Source organism: Acomys russatus, chromosome 8 (genome assembly GCF_903995435.1).
Source record: "Acomys russatus chromosome 8, mAcoRus1.1, whole genome shotgun sequence".
Taxonomy (NCBI): Eukaryota; Metazoa; Chordata; class Mammalia; order Rodentia; family Muridae; genus Acomys; species Acomys russatus.
The window spans coordinates 25,592,042-25,611,125 of record NC_067144.1 but is presented as its reverse complement, the minus strand read 5'-3'; the positions used below and the strand labels follow the sequence as shown (position 1 = coordinate 25,611,125).

The 19,084-nt window shown below is 39.2% G+C and overlaps 1 protein-coding gene across 4 annotated transcripts in view; it reads right to left on the bottom strand.

The window, feature by feature from the left end:
* Lsamp (limbic system associated membrane protein) overlaps positions 1-19,084 on the bottom strand; it is a 2,176,218-nt gene that overhangs the window by 229,156 nt on the left and 1,927,978 nt on the right. The window lies entirely within an intron of this gene.

Below are 19,084 nucleotides of genomic sequence, written 5' to 3'. Positions count from 1 at the left end.
TTGGTGATGTGAAAAATGAGTCCCCAAAGGCAAGCAGTACTGCCGCCTGGCTTCCTTCATTAGAGCTCAGGGTGGCAACATTAGATCCCACTCCAGTAGGCTTCACTGGGGAGTGTGGGAAGTGAATTACTCACAAATTTCATCACACAGGCTACACACTGATTACAAATAGCCAGGCTTGGGGTTGACTGTGACTTTCCTTTTTTCTTCTCTTTTTAAGCTCGGCTGCCTCTGTGGTTGCTCTGAAAGTATATTTCTGAGGGAGGACAAGAAAACGTGAAGGAGCTCAGTAATAAGTTCTGTTCCTTGTCGCTCGTCCTACCCATTACGGACACTGCTACTGCCCAGGAGGAACATTTTCTGCTTAGAGAAAGAACTACCTGACAGTCTTGAGGAGCCATCGATGGCACTTAGAGAAGCATCATCCTGGTGGTTCCAAGGGCCACGAGAGGGAAACAGATGGAGAGCCTTTACGGCCTTACCGTACCTCAGACAATGACATGCTACAGGGTCTCTGGATCGAAAGTGACGACTTGGAATCAAACCCACTGGCTGTAGACTACAGTTGATTCTCATCTCTCGCAGTCTCTCTTGAACTTCTATTTCTCTATTAGCTACTGGGGTTAAGGGTTATTTTTCTGGATTCATCCAGTGACTTGCAATATGTTCCCCCAGACACTTAGGACAGGAATCTGAAAAGTCACACCCGATTTATAAGCAAGCCAAGAAGGATTGCTTGCCAAAGGTGATCCCATCAAGAACGATAGCTTGGTTTACATTTCAGAGTTCCTGGGTGATTAATTGTTCTTTAAAAAAAAATTGCAATAAAAAAATTGTTCTTTTGTTTAATATGCGTAATTTTAATTTTCATCTGAAGAAGCCAGTGTTCTGAATGTCCCAAATTATGATACAAACAATCAACAAGAGTACACAAGTGATCAGAATGTAACAGCTTGTCACACCTCCTCAGCTACCCCAAGCTTGCAACAGGAATCTCTGAGGCAGGTAAAAGACCATAGCTAAGCTCCCCTTCTAATTACATCTGAATTGTAACAAAATATAAGACATATATGTAAATGTTTTTCAAGCAAATGTGGGGAATCCAATCGGTTATATGAAAACACACAAACTTAAAAACCAAGAAGTCCATCATCAGGCGTATTACTGCCAGACAAGATTACTCATAGTAAAAGTACTTATTAAAAAATATATATACGAAGCTATGTTAAGGCCTTTGCACTCACTTGCCATCCTTGTTAAGCCACTTGAACAAATACATGTAAAACTAAAAGGGAAATTTAGAGTAATTGGTCAGGGTGAAGGTCAAGTCATCAAATCATGCTGACGCTCATGATTAAGGTGAGTCACCCTCAGGTCTGGGATGCCAGGGATGTGGAAACCTCATTGTTTGTAGTGAACAGTGAGAAATGGGTCATACTGTACGACTGTGTTATGCTTGCATTTGGGTCACTTCCTGTCAGTCTCACCTTATTGCTTTTCTTATTTTATATCAGGAGCTTCCCATAAGAATGTAGATGTGGGGGGCTGGAGAGACAGCTTAGAGGTTAAGAGCACTGTTTGTTTTTCCAAAAGCCCTGAGTTCAATTCCCGGCAACCACATGGTGGCTCACAATCATCTATAGTAGGACCTGGTGCCTTTTTCTGGCAGACAGGCATACATGTAGGCAGAATACAGTATAAATAATGAATAAATCGTTAGAAAATGTAGATGCGAGACATGATTTTATTCTCCAATGAAATTACTCGTACTAACTTTTAAATCAATATCTCAATTTCTTTAGGAATTGTCCCATACTACATCATGACCCCCACCCAATTGGCACATCAACCTTAACTTTGATGTGATTTCTTATATGAATAAAAAACCTCTCCAGTGAAGCTCTCCAAAGCCCATATTGTTTCTAGGTCTACTGGTAATTTTTGCTGTATTGTTACTTTGTTCCATGAAATATCTAATTTGTTGCTCCTAGTATCTTTCTTCCAGAACTTTCTGCTCTTGGTTTTCTGGAAACGCAACTCAACAGAATTTCCTTACACTTCTGCTTATGTTAATTTTTGGGTTTATTTTATTCTTGTTTCTTAAAAGCCTGTCTTTCAGGGCTTGGCTGTTTTCCTATCTGTCCTGTCCGTTTGCCCATTTCAGTGATCTTACCCCTTTTGTACCTTTAGAAGCCATATCATTGATGACATCACATTGGAAGTCATCTTCAGGCCAGATTTCTTCTAACATTTTTACACACACATTTCTGACTGGCTAATTCGTGTCTCCATTACAGGCCTCACAAATATGTTATAGTGCCATCTACTTTTTCGTGAAATGCTTGTAGTTTATCATCTTGGTGAATGTTGTTGTTATGCAAAGAGATGATGCTTTGGGTTTTTGTTTTATTTTGTGTTTGCCTGGGCCATAATATTAGCATAAAAGAGAAAACCAGGAGAAACCAATCAACCAAAAACAAAACAAAATAAAAAAACCCAAAAACCTCAAAGCATCTCTTTTGACAGTACTTTCTCTCTTGACAGTACTTTCTCTCTTGACAGTACTTTCTTTCTTGACAGTACTTTCTCTCATTGTCCTCATACAGAGTTGACTCTATGTTTTAACTATTTCTCTGGTTCATTCAGCACCCTGTTTTTACTGTACTCTGCTTTGTTTCAGACCTGTTTCTACTTCACTCTATTTTGTTTCAGACATCTTTTATACCCCTCCTCCTCCTCTTCTTCCTCCTCCTTCTCCCTCTTCCTCCTTTTCCCTTCTTTTGTGGGTGGGGTGGGGTGGGGCTTGAATTATTGAGAATGAATTAAATCTGGCTCCATGCCCTTAGACTTCTCCTCGTGTTCACTACGATGTATTTTCCACACTACAGCAAAAAGTTTGTAAACTTGAAGTGAATATAATATCCCTTGATTAATATTGCCTTCAAGATTTGATCCCAGTTTCTTACTGTGTTTCAGAGCTCTTTCTAGTTGCTTTTCTTTATCTTCCGAGATTCATCCCCATCCCACCCCACCCCCTTTGCATCACAACTTCCAAAGTAGACGTTCAGATCTAAACAACTTTTAGTTCCTGGAATAGGCAACCTTTACATTTGTACATTTAGCATTCTGGTATTTCTGCATAGAGTGATCTTCTTTGTGTTTTTATATGTGGGTGGCATATCTCCTGCTTGGGCTTTAGCTGCTAAGCCTGTCTTCTGACTTTTATTCTGAAATAGTTTGGAGTCATTCTCCACCTCCGTCTATACCCCCCCAGCCCATGACGTCCTATTGGGTAAAGGACTGGCTCCTATGTTCTCACAGACACAGTGAGAACCACAGCACTGTTTCTCCAACACAATACAGAACCATAACTTTTAGGTGACTTTCCTGCTAATTTTAGTCCATTTTAAGGGCTGGGTGGCAAGTTTTCTCAACCACTGAATCCTGATACTTGAGATGTGATAGGTGCCAACCAGTCTTTGGAAAAACAAACCAAGAACTTCAACTCTATACTCATCTTCAGCCTTAAACACCTCTTTCTCTGTGTTTCTGTCTCTTTCTATCTCTGGCTCCCCCGCTACACACACACACACACACACACACACACACACACACACGAAAGGCCACACATCTATTTTGCCCATCAAAATGTGGCTTTTGGCAGCATTTCTCTTGCTACGTCTCTAGTCATCTATTTCACTGTTAACTTTTCTGTCTGTGGGTTTTCATATTAAGGAGGGTGGTTTTATGTGTTTAAGTAGATTTCACTATGTCTTCTGTGTAAGGCTTCCAGTTCTGGGGCTACCTTGTGTACTACCAAGCTTGACAGACATCTTTGACTTTTCTTTATCATCATCATCATCATCATCAACAACAACAACAATAACAACAAAAAATTTTCCATGGCAGATCAGTGTGTATTTTCAGAATATAAAAAACAGAAGAACTTGGTGTCTTAAGTTTTCTGTTACAGATTTTCTAAGTTCTAACTCCCTCTGTGTAGTTATTTTCTTTTAGTTTTCTTTTGTTCTTTTCCTGGAAAGAATCTGATAGAGACAAAACTTTCCCAATCAGATGATTTACTAGTTTATTTCTAAATTTCTGTAGAAGCTCATAAAATTTAAATTTACAAACATCATCAGTACCACCAAGGTTCAAAGGCTTCATTTTATTTCCTCCTAAAAACTTTACAAAGGTTCTGGAAAGTAAAATATGTGTCTTATGATTAGTGCTGCTTCAAACATGTGGACAGAAGAGATGCAATGGGTGAAAAAGATATCACACAACTAATGAAAACAAGCCCAAAATAATATTTCTTGTATTTTCTAAAATGATTCTTCTTCTATACCACATTTATTTCTATAAAAGTGATGGAACATTACATCTTCACTTTCTCTTAATCCTCAGTAGGTATGACTACCTAGGAAGCACAGTTTACATGATAAACTTATTTGTACTAGCAAATATAAATTAATTTTAAAAGTCACTGGAACATTGATTTATGCTCAATCCTTGAGTCATTCCACCAGTGTGAATGGTTTGTTTTCTTTGGGGGCCATTGCCTAATGACTTTTTTTCATAAGATATTAGTGAGATTTATTATCTTTTCCCACATGCAACACCATCATCCATTTGTTTAATGTTTTCAACCTATCCAGTTTCAGTAACACCTCCGATTTGTCTGCATTATTTTGTTTTCTTAGTGACTAATGGGAGCTATTTAGCCTGAAAGGAAGTGACCTTTTGATGTCTTGGTTCAATTTTCCACAATTTATTTTCTGACTCTTAATTTTGTTTGTCATTATTTTTCTTTGGAGAAGTTTAACAATCCTTGACTTTATATGTATTAAGTTCTTTTATCATCTCTTTTATTGTGTGTGTGTGCGCACACAATCCTTTTAAAAAATATGATCAGTTAAATACTTTTCACTAAGTTCTTCTTTTACCTCTTTGTTTTTTATTGAAACATTTAAAACATCTACAAATTTATGTATCATATGAGAAGTAGTAACATTTTCTCTATCCCTTAAATTTTATTTAATATCCTCAATACCATTAGGTAAAAATTGTAAAATGCAGACTATGTTAGTTTTCAGACTTCTCCCACAAAGTGCTGTAAACTAGCCAGCATAGTCTTTCTGGGAAGCTTATAACTATAAACCTTACTCACCATAACAAATATTTTATCAAATCATTTAAAAACATGCCATTAACAATTTACATACCCTATAATTATAAGCTCCTATAATACACCCCATTATTATGAGATAATTTAAGGATAGGAACTATGTTCACTAATGACAATCTTTTATTTATTTATTTATTTAGATAGATAGAAAGATGCATACATATATACTTAAATAATATGTTAAAGCAATGTGCATTTTTACTACTCACTACAAACTTAATGGTGGTTTTTATATAATACTACTATCTGATAAACTTGAACACATCCATTCCTATGGTTGTGCAATGAACCAGCATCAATCAAGATTATTACGTTATCAGCCTGTCACTGCCAGCAGGTTTCTACTATAACTCCTCTTCTACCTTTTCTCCTTCCTCATTGGAATGCCAACTTCTGTGAGCCCAGAGCTGATATATCTTTATCCTGTTAAGAGTCCCCTTTCGTGTGATGTTTTACTTTGTTTAATGTCTCAGGTGGTCCCGGTTACCCAGGCTTGGGATCCCAGCTACTGGGTAAGCTAATGCAGGAGGACCATGGCCCGCTTTGTCTACTGAGTTCAAAATCACCCTAGGAAGCTTGGAAAACTATGTATTAAAAGAAGAAGAAGAGGACAACTCAGTAATGGATGTCTGCTTAGCATGTGAAGACTGGAGTATTTCCCAGAAGCTCTTTCTTCTGGTAACACACATTTTGGGAGACCACTGCCCACATAGGAATTTCAGTCAGTTGACCCATTCTTCCTTGGCTGGACAGTAGACATATAATCTCTGGGACACCCAGATTTGCCTTCCTTAAATATGGTTCTTAGAAATAACTCCAGGGAGGAAGTAATTGATTTAATCCATGGCAAACTATCAATAGTCCAATCTGCTCCTCTCTGTATCCATCCCTTTTCCATGTCTATGTCCTCCCGTAGTAGGTAGCACACATCTTTCCATCTCTGGTCATGCCAGTGCTTTTGCTCATAGGATGGCAATACCTAGTTCACAAGTGGAATTGTGGGAGCTGTAAGCACACCTGGATTCGCTGGCACTTCTGGCTTTGCTACTGCTATAAGGACATGGTCAGATGAGCCTCTTGGCTATCAAGGGAATGTGAGAGGGTAACAGCTGAAATGCACCACTAAAAAAAAAAAAACAAAAACCAAAAAACAAAACAAAACAAAACAAAAAAAAACAGGGCCCTAATTAACATGCTTTTAAGATAAGCAATAAATATCCCTTAAGTACAGTTGCATTTCAAATTGTGTGGGACATAATTACATTAAATATATTTGTTATTTACCTGAAATTTAAATTTAATGGATTATCATATATCCACTAAATCTGGTAAAGCAAGGAGCAGAGCCTCATAGTAAAATCCAGCCTATGTGAATGAATGGTACAGGCATGAGAAATAAAGGGGCATCCTTGACTCGTCCTTTTGAGTGTTGGAATTGTTTGCTCAGTAGAAATAGTTAAGTCACACCACAAAAGGTCCACTGGCATGAGAATATTAGTTTTTACTAGTTCTTGCAATTCTGGACCTCGAGAGATGCTTCCCCTCTGCTTTCCATGGTAAAGACATTCTGCCTTTTATTTGAGTTTGTGAGCTAACTTCCATATAGTCCCCACTAATCCCCACCTTTCTTCCATTAAATTAGCTGGTTTCTATTGCTTAAACCAGGAATATTAAATTTGCAAAATTAAAAGTGGCCACAAGGGGAAAGTTCGAAAAGTGGCCTTTCAGTCAGCATTGATTCTTCTCTGTCGGTAAATTTTGCTTTAAAATAATGTCTGTGTAACAATGTAACCTATCTGTGAATGGTTTGCCTCCCTCTTACCCTCACCTTTGCATGGTGCCTAGTGAACAGGATAATGGGCCAAAGGAAAGCAAACAGTTAGTTCCACAGTAGGACCAGCAGTGATCAATTGGCCCATTTCCATATCTCAAATAATTTGATTTTATTATTTGTATGAGATACGAAGCACTACGCTTTGCTGTTGGTACAATTTTCCTTTGTTTTTGAAATAGGATTTCAGTATCCCTGGCTGGCCTCAAATCTAGTTCCTACCTAGGAAGATTACTTTGAATTGCACCATAACACCTGACTTTTTTTTTTCTTTGAGTGCTGAGAATTGAACTCGGAACCTTGGCACATAAAAAGCAAGTGTTCTGTCACTGAGCTGTATCCTCAGCTCCCAATCCCCATTCCCAATGGAACTGGTCTCAATTTCTGTGAATCCATAGTTAAGGTAACTTACAGTGTGGAGTAGTAAAACACATGCCAACCAGGACTCAGGAGCTCAGCCTGAGCCAGCTTGGCGACATGGTAAGACTCTACGAAACCAAAACAAAAAAAGCAAAACACATTCTCAGCTCCTTGGTGTCTTAAGTTTCCTTAGACACAGACAGAGAGAAAATGAACTGCATCGTCTGTAAACGCAACTATGAAAGACTGGGTCCAGAAGCATATGGGAGGCTTGTTGAGCAGCATTTAACTTTAGTAAATATGATCCCCAGAGTCAACAACAAGAAGACAAATGTACCAGTAACACATAAATGCCATCTTGTGAAACATCAAACTTCCATCCAGCTTGGCATTTTGCTTCTGAAAAATGCCACAAAAGTGTGTTTTGCTACATGGTGTAGAGTTTCCAGGATGGATGACAGGACAGGAAAATGCAGCACATTGTGCTCAATTGAGCACCAGGGGAATCTTGTCCCACCCTGTTCTGAAAACATTCCACGGTGCTACAAAGGCCTCTTGTGTTTGTTTTTAAATCCTCAATGAATGGATTAATAATTATATTTAGTCTCTGAGATTCTTTTCTAGATAATGGAAGTAATAGATGATTTTGATACTGGGCAGTATTAAAGATTTGATACTAGGGTAAAATAAATAAATGACTGTGAACTAGACCTGTAAACTTAAAAAAAAACTCTTTAAATAGAAGTATTATTTATTATATGCTATAACAAACTAGGAAGTCAATGGCGGCTTAACCCTTCCAGAATTATATAATAAAATATTCATTTCATGCTGTTGGAATTCTAGTTATATATTTCTTTACTGTTTTTGGTATGTGATTTTTTTTATACCAGATCCTTATATTACCAAAAAGTATAAGTGATTGTTATCATACCTAATTAGTGATTAATACCAGCATTAGCAATAAATCACTCTAAAAGTACGTGCTGAGTTCTTCTCCACTACTGGGCAGAACTATGTCAATATGTTCTGCCCTTCCGTCAATGTCCTTTTCATTTTATGCCTGTAATAAAATATGACTACGATTGTGAACATTTACAACCATTAAAATAAGCTTCACTAACATATTTAAAAACAACTCATAGCCATCCAAGAAAAGTTCTCCGGTTAAAATTTGCCACCATTACATGTTTGTAATGGTCTTGGTAAATATAGTTCTTCTTTAATTTGTTGTTGTAAAGAGCAGATGTTGCCAGGTGTTATTTGAGACTAAGAAGTGTTAGGCATTATCCTAGAGCTGGCAGGGAAGTCTCCTTCCACAGGTGTTGCCCTTTATGCCTATTGAGCCCATTTATTAAACAGCAAACTGGCGGGCTCTGTAGGAGCAAGACTCCAAATACGCACACACGTCATGGTAAACAGGAAGAGTTTGGAAGCTGTGGGTCATAGAAAAATCCATCAATGTGGCTCTTTATGCATGCACTGGTCCAGACAACACAATGTAGGGGGAATGATATAGTTATTAGCGGCAGCTGGTATGTACAAATCAGTGATGGGTATGACACAAGACAGTGCAAGTCTGTGAGAATGTGGGAAAGTCAGAAAACTCAGAGTGAGACTGAACATAAAAAGGATGCATTCAGGATCAGAAAGATGGCTCGGTGGATAAAGGTGATTGGTGTCGAGTATTCAGACCTGAGTTTGCTTCCCAGGACTCACGTTGTTCTCTGACCCCACACAGGAGCATTGCAGGACCATGCACCTCCCTGCCACCATATAAATGAATCAAAACAGAATGAGAAAAGTTCTGAGTGATAGAAGCAAGTGTGATGTGGTTTGTATTATGCTGACCACAGCTACTTTCTGAAGTAACACAAACAGTTACAAAGAAAAAAAAAATAATACTTATCTTCTTTTAATCCAACAGAAGTCGTTGGATTTGGCTGACGTTTGTCTGTGCTGGCCAATGGTTTCTATGCTCACAGGACTTACTCTCCTCTCTGGACCCTCTGAGAACTACGTTATCACACTCTTGAGTGGTCCTCAGAATCCCTGGCATTATCCAGGACTGTCAAACTTACAATACAATGGTCTTCAGAAACAGGGACAGTTACAACGATCAAAGAGGACAGTTAATTTGGGTTAGGCTATTCTAAATACCTCAAAGAAAGTAGCAACTGGACAAAGAACTGTTATGCAGCCCATTGCTTCTGTACAACTCAGCTGATGGATGCTTTCTTATGATAATGTGTGTGCTATGGATCGTGGAATGCCCAAATTCTGCTACATTAAGTCTATCTAAAAAGGAGGTATATTAAATGATAGGCTTCCCCCCCCCACCCCATTTTTATTAAATGTTTAGAGTGACCCTGTGATCCAAATGTGTGGGCTGCATTAAAAAGGGATGAGTTTCCAGATGCCAGCAGGGGCATTTGTGACCGGCTGAGGCCGTCCATTATTGCTGCTTCGGCAATAGATACACTCTCGGTGGGATGTCAAGTGGCTGGTTCTATAGACGGGTCATTGCCTTGCTAAATAAGTGCAAATGGTACCATTCTGATTCTGCTCACTGAGGCTTCATTTCCTTAGCAACTCAGCATCCTCTTCAGCCACTCAGAGTCCCGGATCCTTATTCCAGCTGTTTGGCATTTGTTTTTGTTAATCTGGATAAGCTTCCAGATGTTAATGGGAAGGAGGCAACTGCTAGCTCCCGTTTATAGTCTCAGAATATCTCCTCAATTTCTCATACTTACAAAACAGCGTGTTGATAGTGTCCAAGAAGAGCAGGTGGTTCTTTTTGGCAGGTAGAAGAGTATGGAGCAGAGGGAGGCTCAAAAATATTAGGTTACCTCAGGTGGGTGACAAATAGCAACTGGGGGAATTCCAGGCACCGGGAATGAGTTGTACCCTAAGACTTTATCGGAGAAAATAGAAGTGTTTCTTTTCCTGTTTGTATATTCCAAGGGGTTTGCTTTTCTATATTGAGGGTGCTGTTAGCTGTAATTCTTAGAGTAGATAAAAATTCTGTTTGTATTATTGCAGATACTAAACCCACCCTACCTCCTAAACAAGTCTTCAAATTTCAGTTATCAACTATGGCATAACTGTAGAGGCCGCAAATTAGTTCATGGAGAGCCAAAATAATTTTTTTTTCTCTGCTGCATTATTATTTCTTAAAAATGCATGTAAGAAAAACATTGCCTAGACCTCATTATTATGAATAGTTTAGCCACGAAAAGTTCACTATGAATGGGAAGTTCTTCACATAAAAAGCAGAAAGGATCTTAAGGCTGAGAAGTAATCCATAAACAGAAAGCAGAAGTACAAGGGTTCAGATATAATATCCTGTCCATTGTGCCTAATGACAACAAAAATCAATGCCACTTTGAGTACCTACAAAATGAAAAAGGATTGGGCTGGGTATGGCCATTGTGAAGAGAAGTAAAACAGTTGGATTATGATGCAGAGCAGTCGCATTTTAGTGGCTCGAAAGCTATCAAGAAATTAATAATAGTCACATTCACGTGTTCAAACTGGATTGCTGTCATCTCATTTCAACTTATTTTGGGAATCAGAAAAGTGGGAGATACAGAGATATCTGTGGTATTTGTACCAAACCCTTGAGCTTAATAATTTCGTGCCCGTGTTACTAGTCCTGATTCTGTTTTCGTCAATGCTTAAGGTATATGTTGTTCTTTGTATTGAGGAAGAAGCTGGACTGGAACAGAAACCAACAAGGAGACAGGACTAAAATCTGTGTAGACCACAATGGTGGTTACAACCATTGATTCCTACCACTGTTCAAGGGCCCAGGAGACAGAATATTCAGAAATAGAACAAAATGGGTGGTAGGTTTTAGAATTGTTTTCTTTGCGTTGCTCCTGTTCAAAGCTTGCCACAAGCTATTTCTGACAGACCATGCAACAGTCATATTATTTTGTTCTAAACTAACAGTTACCATTGTGAATAATTCATTTCAATTATAATTTTCCTAAAATTATTCCTAGTGGAAAAAGATAAAGAAGATTCTGCAAAGGTTAAATAAAGGTAGGGGAGGTAGACATTTTCTGCTATTCTAAATCGGTTGAAGAATTCCAGAGAGGTAAATAAAGTTGGGAAGGATTTCAGGTAAGGCATCAAAAACAAACAAACAAGCAAGTAAAAAACCAAAACCAAACCAAAGCAAAAACAAAAACATAAAACAGAATTGGTAAATTTGAGTTAAAATTCCTCCTGCAAGTCTTTGCTTGGTGGAGCGAATGACTGTTCAAGAATGAAAGACAACATAGTAAAAAATAGTGGCAAGAAATAATAGTAATGATGCTAATAATTAATAATAATTCTGCTGGGTAACACCACACGATACAGTTTACAAACCAGGAGTGTGTTTGCATTATTTGCTCCCTTCCCCAGCTCTGGTGCTGCTACTACTTTGTGCCCATTGCTTGGGTAATGAAGCTCAGAGGGATGGTTGTTCTCCATACCAATATCAGAAAGCCGGAAAGAAATTATCAAGTTGATGATGAGCTCCACTGATTGTATAGGGAAGCCTTATGGAGATCCTTGATATTTCAAGTTATCACTGACATGCGAGATGCTATGTTACAGACTGAACTTAACAGCTGCCAATACAGTATCCAGGGAGCAACCAGAGATCAGAAAACCTGGGTCTATTGGCACTTATGTTGAGCACAGAGGTAGAAATGCCAGCGATGGTGGAGAGCCTATGAGGGGGTTGGTTTACTAAAGTTCTTTTTTCTTCCCTGCTATTTCAGGTACAATAATATACAGTAGAGAATTTGGTTTTCTGGTTTTGAGGCACTTTTCTAAATAATGGTGATAATATTCATATCTATAGCCAGAAAAGATTAAGCAATTTTCCAGTGGAAAATGGATCCTCTTACCCAAGCCTATTTGCTGCTGGCATCAAGTTTCCCTTTCCAGTTTGCCCATGATGAAGTATGCATTCCCTCTGCACCCCTAACCCTCTTAGAAGGAGCACACCATCTCTGCTTCAACCCATGACATCAGATGGGGGTGAATCCCTCATTAATCGTGGCTAGATGTAAAGTTAGACGTGGAGGGGCCTGGGGCCCCACCTGCTTGTTCAGAGCCCTCAGCATGTTAAGGAGAAAATGCCAAAGATTCTTCTTCTCGTGCTTCGGCACCCTGCCGTGATGTTTTATTCAAAGCGCCTAGTCCTTTAGGAAACAAACACTGCCTGTCAAAATCTTGCCCACCTGGCTCCCAGTCTCACACATAAGCATGCACAACACCTGTGTTTAGGAGAGTTGATCAAGTCTCACAAAAGGCAGTCTCCTGGTAGCACACCGTGGGGCCGGAGCACTCCAGCAAATGATTTGTGAGTCAGTGTGACCCTCTGCGACTGCGTTTGTATCCATCTCGCTGTGCTGTGCTTATTCTACATGATGTGTTCACTGACCCTTCCAGCTAGAGACGGTTTTAACTTCTACTGGAACTCTGGGCTCATATAGGAAAAAGATCTGACTGTGGAAAAAGTAGGGGATGGAGGACCCTGCAAACAGATGCCTCTGGGACAGGTCGAAATTAGCAGACGTTCCGGGAAGGAGCAGGGGCGTCTCTCTTCTTAGCTTCTGCCTCAGCGCTGTGTTACGTATTGCCCCTAATATAGGAGGGTAGTAGCCTTTCGACCATAGGTCTCAATTAGAACTCTGAAGAACACAAAAGCGTTTCTCTTTGTGGACTGAGACCGGAGAAGAGAGCCAGCTACTCTCCAAGTCTCTGCCCATCATCTGTGTCTTGTAAGGCGCACAGGGGGCAGAAGCTAGTTGAGAATCCAAGAAGAGGCTATCTAGAAAGTCGGGCATTGGCGCAGCCCAATTTGTCATCTTCCTCATTTCATCTGACCACAGGCGCCTGACAGAATGGCTTCTTCATAAGCCACCGACTGAATAAGAGATTCACACTGGAGCAGCTAGCAGGAGGCTTGTGTTTTTCCCAAATCCAGCAACTCCAGATGGACTGAGAACCAAGCCTAATGGCTGTCCAGAATATATATATATATATATATATATATATATTATTTTTAGCTGATGTCTTTTTCTTTATAACCCATGGGGAAAGGACAATCCACTCCCTCTGTACAATATTCTATTTCCCCTTATTGTGGCCTCAGGAAGAGTCTACACTTCTCTGGAAAATACCAAGCTTGAAAGATGTGGCTGCTGAGAGCCTTTGACTTTCATGAGTCAAACTTCCCCATACTGGTAACACTGGCAACTATACATAGTTCCTAACTGGATAAGTCTCCCCATAGCCAGCAGGATAAAAGAGTGAACAACTTACTAAAATCTTCAGCACTGTAGGTAAAATTATATGAAAAGAGAGTCAGGGCTACTTGTGACTGCCTTGCTCTCCTAGCCTTTTGCTAATGCTTTCTTCTATTAATTATATACCCATCACTTTCTCCTCATGGTAAAATACCCCAAGTGGCCCATCTTGAAAGTAGACTTTTAGCTGTTTGCCCTAATGATTAGAGGCTGACAGAAAATAATAGCAGCCTTTTCCCCTGTCATGCAAACTAAATGTATGCTCAGAGTAGCCAAGGCTCAGGGTGCAAAGAAAATCTCACCCAACACATTTAATGTATATACAATATTATCAAAGAAATGTTACAGAATGCAATACTCAGTCAGTCCTTCTGTCCCTCCACATTAGGTTGTATACCACTATGCTCTGTCTGATGCTGGCCTCTCTGACAGCTTTCAGAGTCAGAGCAGGTTTTAGCTATAAGCCAGCTGGTGCCATCCATTTAAGAGAAAACAGCTAAGTGCGCAAGATTCTAATCAGTAAATCTAATTACAAAGTAAATTATTATAAATGTTGTTTAAAGTGTCTTAAAACATTGAAAAAAAGAAAAGAAAAATTGTCAATCAAACAGGAATATGCTGTGCTGATGACACTACTTGGGATCAGGAGAGTCACATTTGTAAATGTCATGTTTTGTGGCTATTGCTGAGCCTGAATCCAGCACTCACACCTTAAAACTTTTATACTCCCTCTCTTTCATTCAGCTAGATATTAAAGTGACTCAAAATATGCCATAGTTCATAGAATCTCATGGGAACAAGAGGAACAGCTGACTGGTACTCAACTTACAAGAAATTTAAAGTGTTCCGCTGACATGGTAATAGGTGAGGAAAGGGCCAGGGTGAGAGAACAGAGATGCAGCATTTCCTAGGGGTGCGCATATCTTCCAAGTGGAGTTCTATCTTCTCTCATTTAACACCTTCTATTAAAATGTTTCAAATGCTTCACATTGTCCAAAGCAATGCATAAGGGAAGATAAACACATTAACATTTATCCTTGGCTGCCAGGCTAGCTGTCTGCTTGGACATTTCTTACACTGGTCTTGTTTGTTCTCTGTGAATTATGGACCATGTCCTTTGGTCCATCTGCTTCCTGGAGGGATTAATGTGTGGGCTGCTAACTCTGAAGGCAGTTCACAACGGTATTCTTGATTTCTCATCTATTATTCTTGGGGACTGAAGTACAGGCTCTTATTCCTTGGGAATATTCGTGTGCTTTCTTACAGGTTTCTGGTCCCTTGGAATGAGGTTGAGCTGACAAACTTGGGTTCTGGCTAGCACAATGTAGGGGAGAGTGAGGCAAGCCACTGGGAGAGTAAACACATTACTGTAGCTCTGTCCTAGCTTGTCATCCAACTGTGGTGCATATATGGTCCAGGTGCACAGCTGCTACATCATCAAGGGTTGCCTGGCCTGGTCTGTACTTCCCAAGCCACGCAGACTCAGAAGCATTTGAAATGGTGGCTACCAGCAATGACTCTGACAGGAAAATCATTAAAAAACATACTGTACAACTTTTATGTAGAAGTACACTTGTCTGAAGAGTGAAGACTGGGTTTGATGTTCCCTAAAGGTCCCTAGTGTTTTAGGATAAGGACCGTTGTATGAAAAGCTCCTTATTCATTGGAGAGCTTAACTGACAAGTTACTACTGACTATATAGTTCACCTTCCAGTCTATTTATCAATTTTTTGTATTATGATGAATTATTGTTTCAGCCATCATATGGATATATCCTTTGCTGTAAGGACTGAAGAGACCTTTGTATCTTGACCTAATTCAGGATGCCACTTTTGTCTTTGCTCTTTGTCACAAGTTTCCCACCCACACAGATGTCCTAACTATTTGTCCTTCTTTTTAAGGACCTCGAAGAGCCTATTTTCAGATCCTGGATTGTGTAAGACAACTACCCGAGAGATTTGAAATGCTCACATTTGGGTTTAGTCATTGTATGCGTGACATATGATATGGATGCAAGTTCTCTGCAAAATCCAGGCCTAGACAGTATAAAATAATATTGTTTGGATTAGCAAGATAGCTTTCTCGTCAGGAGAGCCACAACCTATATTTGCACCTATGGAGATTATGAAACTGCATGAGATATTCCTAGAAATTGCCTGAGGAAACACTTCCCTAAGCACGCTTATTTTGTGCGCCAGTATTATAACCAAGTTCCTCTTCAGCTTAGCTGGTAAACACTTTAGCTGCTGGAGGGGGAGAAAAAGAGTCTCACGATGATATATTTTTGGCTCTCCTTGCTTTCTTTTGTACCTGCAGGATTTTATTTCTCTCTCTGTGTCCTCACTAGAAGAAGAGAACAGAACCTCAAGAATTATTTAAGGAAAGTATGTTACATAATCAAAGCAATGCCTCAGGACCTCTGCACTGATCTTCCTTATGAAGGCTCAAAGTTATACTTTACTCGAGCAAATAGCGTTTCTACATGGTTCGTATATATTCAACTTTCCTGTAGTAAAATGGTTCTATATGAAGCATTTTGTGGGTCTCATTACATAATCATTTCTTCATTTAAAATACATATATAACAGAATATATTTCTAGTATGGGAATTATTTTTAAGGCCAACTGGGGAAGCTTTCTGGGTAATAGTAGGGGACAAACTGATAATGTGTGGCTCTGAATACAAAATAAGACTTGACCCACATAAGCACACAGCATTAAGTATGGGAGGCTCCATTTACCGAGAACAAGGCACAAGAAGACCTAGATTCTGAACTCCTATTACTCTGGCTTAGTAGGGCTGCTTTTTTTCTCTTTCCATACCCCCAGGTCACTTATCTTTTAAAAGAATGTGGCTAGGCAGCCAGCCACGGTGGCACACACCTGTAATCCCATCACTCAGGGAGGCAAAGGCAGGCAGACCTCTGTGAGTTCAAGCCCAGCCTGGTCTACTAAGCAAGTCCAGGACAGCCAAAATTACACACAGAGAAACCGGGTTTCTGAAATCAAAAAACAAAATGGTTAGAAGTTGATAATATTTTAGATTCTAAGATAAATCATTTAGTGAAAGTATAACGGTTATATATGTATAACACTATTTTCTGTTTGTAAGTATTAAGTTAGTAAACAAAATTATAGACTTTATTACCATATTTTTATGCATATGTGCCAAAATATTTTGGTGTTTTTTTCTCTACCATCCAGCATTGTCCTAACCCATTGACTTCTGACCCTTATTGCTGCCCACCATTGCTGGTCTCCTTTATCCCTCCAAACAGTACTACTTTTGGTTCCATGTCACATGCATTTCATTACTCTCCTTTTCACATCCTCCTGTAAGAATGAAAAATACAGCTCACAGTGTATGGAACTATACCCTAGGCAGAAAGTTGTGAGTATGTAAGCGGAGACAATTGCCTTGAGCATATAAATAAACAAATAAATAAAGCAAGCAAGCAAGCAATTTGGGGAAAGAAATCATTTTACTTCAGCTAACAGTTACAGGTCAGAGTTCACTATCTTAGGAAAATTAAGTCAGGGGCTTCAAGGAGTCATATCACATTCACAGTCGGGGTCAGGGAGAAATGAATACATATTTGCCTGTTTGCTTGTTTGCTTGTGCCCAGTGTGATTTCTCCACTTGTATACACTTCTAGACCCTCTACTCAGGAAATAGTGTCACCCAAAGTAAGCTGAGTACTTAATTAAGACAAGCCTGCCCCAGATATGCACTCTATGTTGGCAATCACTCTTTGAGACTCTCTTTCTAGATGATTCTATCTTGAATGAAAACTGATAAATCTACACACACACACACACACACACACACACACACAGGGAGGGGGGGAGTCCATGCATCAGAAAATATGAATGGTATTTCTTTTGCTGAATCTAACTTATTTCTCTTAAAATAGGAATTTCTGATTCCACCAGTTTTCCTGTAAAAGCCATGATTTCATTTTATTATGAATTTTATTTTGTGTTATGGATGAGTACCTGTATATATATGTGTATCACATGTATCATTGAAGAGTAATTGTATATACACACACACACACACACACACACACACACACACACACACAGACACACACACACACACACACACACACACACATATATATATGTTCACTCCATTTTCTTTATTAATTTATCTATGGATGGATACTAGGCTAGTGTATTTACTTGTAATTGTGAAGAGAAATGTAATACAAATGGGTATTAAAGTATGTTTCTAGTGTGGTGACTTAAGAGTCCTTTGGGTATGGTATAGCTGAGTGATATGCTAATTCTGTCTCAGTCTTTTAGAGAACCACCATACTGATTTTCACAGTGGCTGCACCAATTTCTGTTACTGCCAGAGTGTGTAAGGGTTCCTCTTTCTTTAAGCAGAAAAAGGCAGCCTATTCGACAAATTGTATTGGGAAAACTGGATACCCACATGGAGAAGACTGAATTAGAAATTTTTCCTTCACAAAAATCAATTCAGAATGGATCACAGCCCTTAATGTAAGACCTGAAACTTTCAAACTGCTAGAGGTAAAGATAGGTAACAAACTTAAAGATATATGCAAAAACAACGCCTATGGTAAAGGACTACAGTAACACAAAATGTTCTCACAAACTGACAAATGCAATTGCATCATATATAAAAACCTTCTCCAAAGCAAATGAAACAGTCACCACACTGAGAAGTTAGAACGAGAAAAATAATCTTTACCTAATGTGCTGACCAGCCTTATGTCAACACAAACTATAGGAGCCTTATAGGAGGAAAATTTAATTAAGAAAAAGCCCCCATAAGAATAAGATATAGCTGTAAGGCATTTTCTTAATTAGCGAAAACTGGGGAGGGGGGGTGCATTGTGGGTGGTGGTCCTGGGTTCTATAAGAAAGCAGGCTGAGCAAGCCATGAGGAGCAAGCCAGAAAGCAGCACTCCTCCATGGCCTCTGGATCAGCTCCTGCCTCCAGGTATCTGCCCTGTTGGAGTTGCTGTCCTGACTTCCTTTGATTATGGACAGTGAACTGGAAGTGTAAGCAAAAGGAACTCCTTTCCAACTTGCATTTAGGTCACGGTGTTTCATCACACCGATACAAACCCTAACTAAGACACCCACTATGTGTCAGATATAGGACTAATCTGTAGAATATATAAAGAACTGAAAAGATTAAATACTGTTACTCCAAATAACTAATCACAAATGGGCCATTGAACTTGAACAGACCAGATGGTTCTTAGCAGAAGAAAAACAAATGGACAATAAATTTCTGAAAAAGTGTTTAGCATCCTTAGCCATTAGGGAAATGCAAATTAAAACTGCTTTGAAATTTTATCCCACTCCTTTCAGTAGGAATATATGTTTTGGTAACTTTTTCCAAAGGCAGAAAAGGAA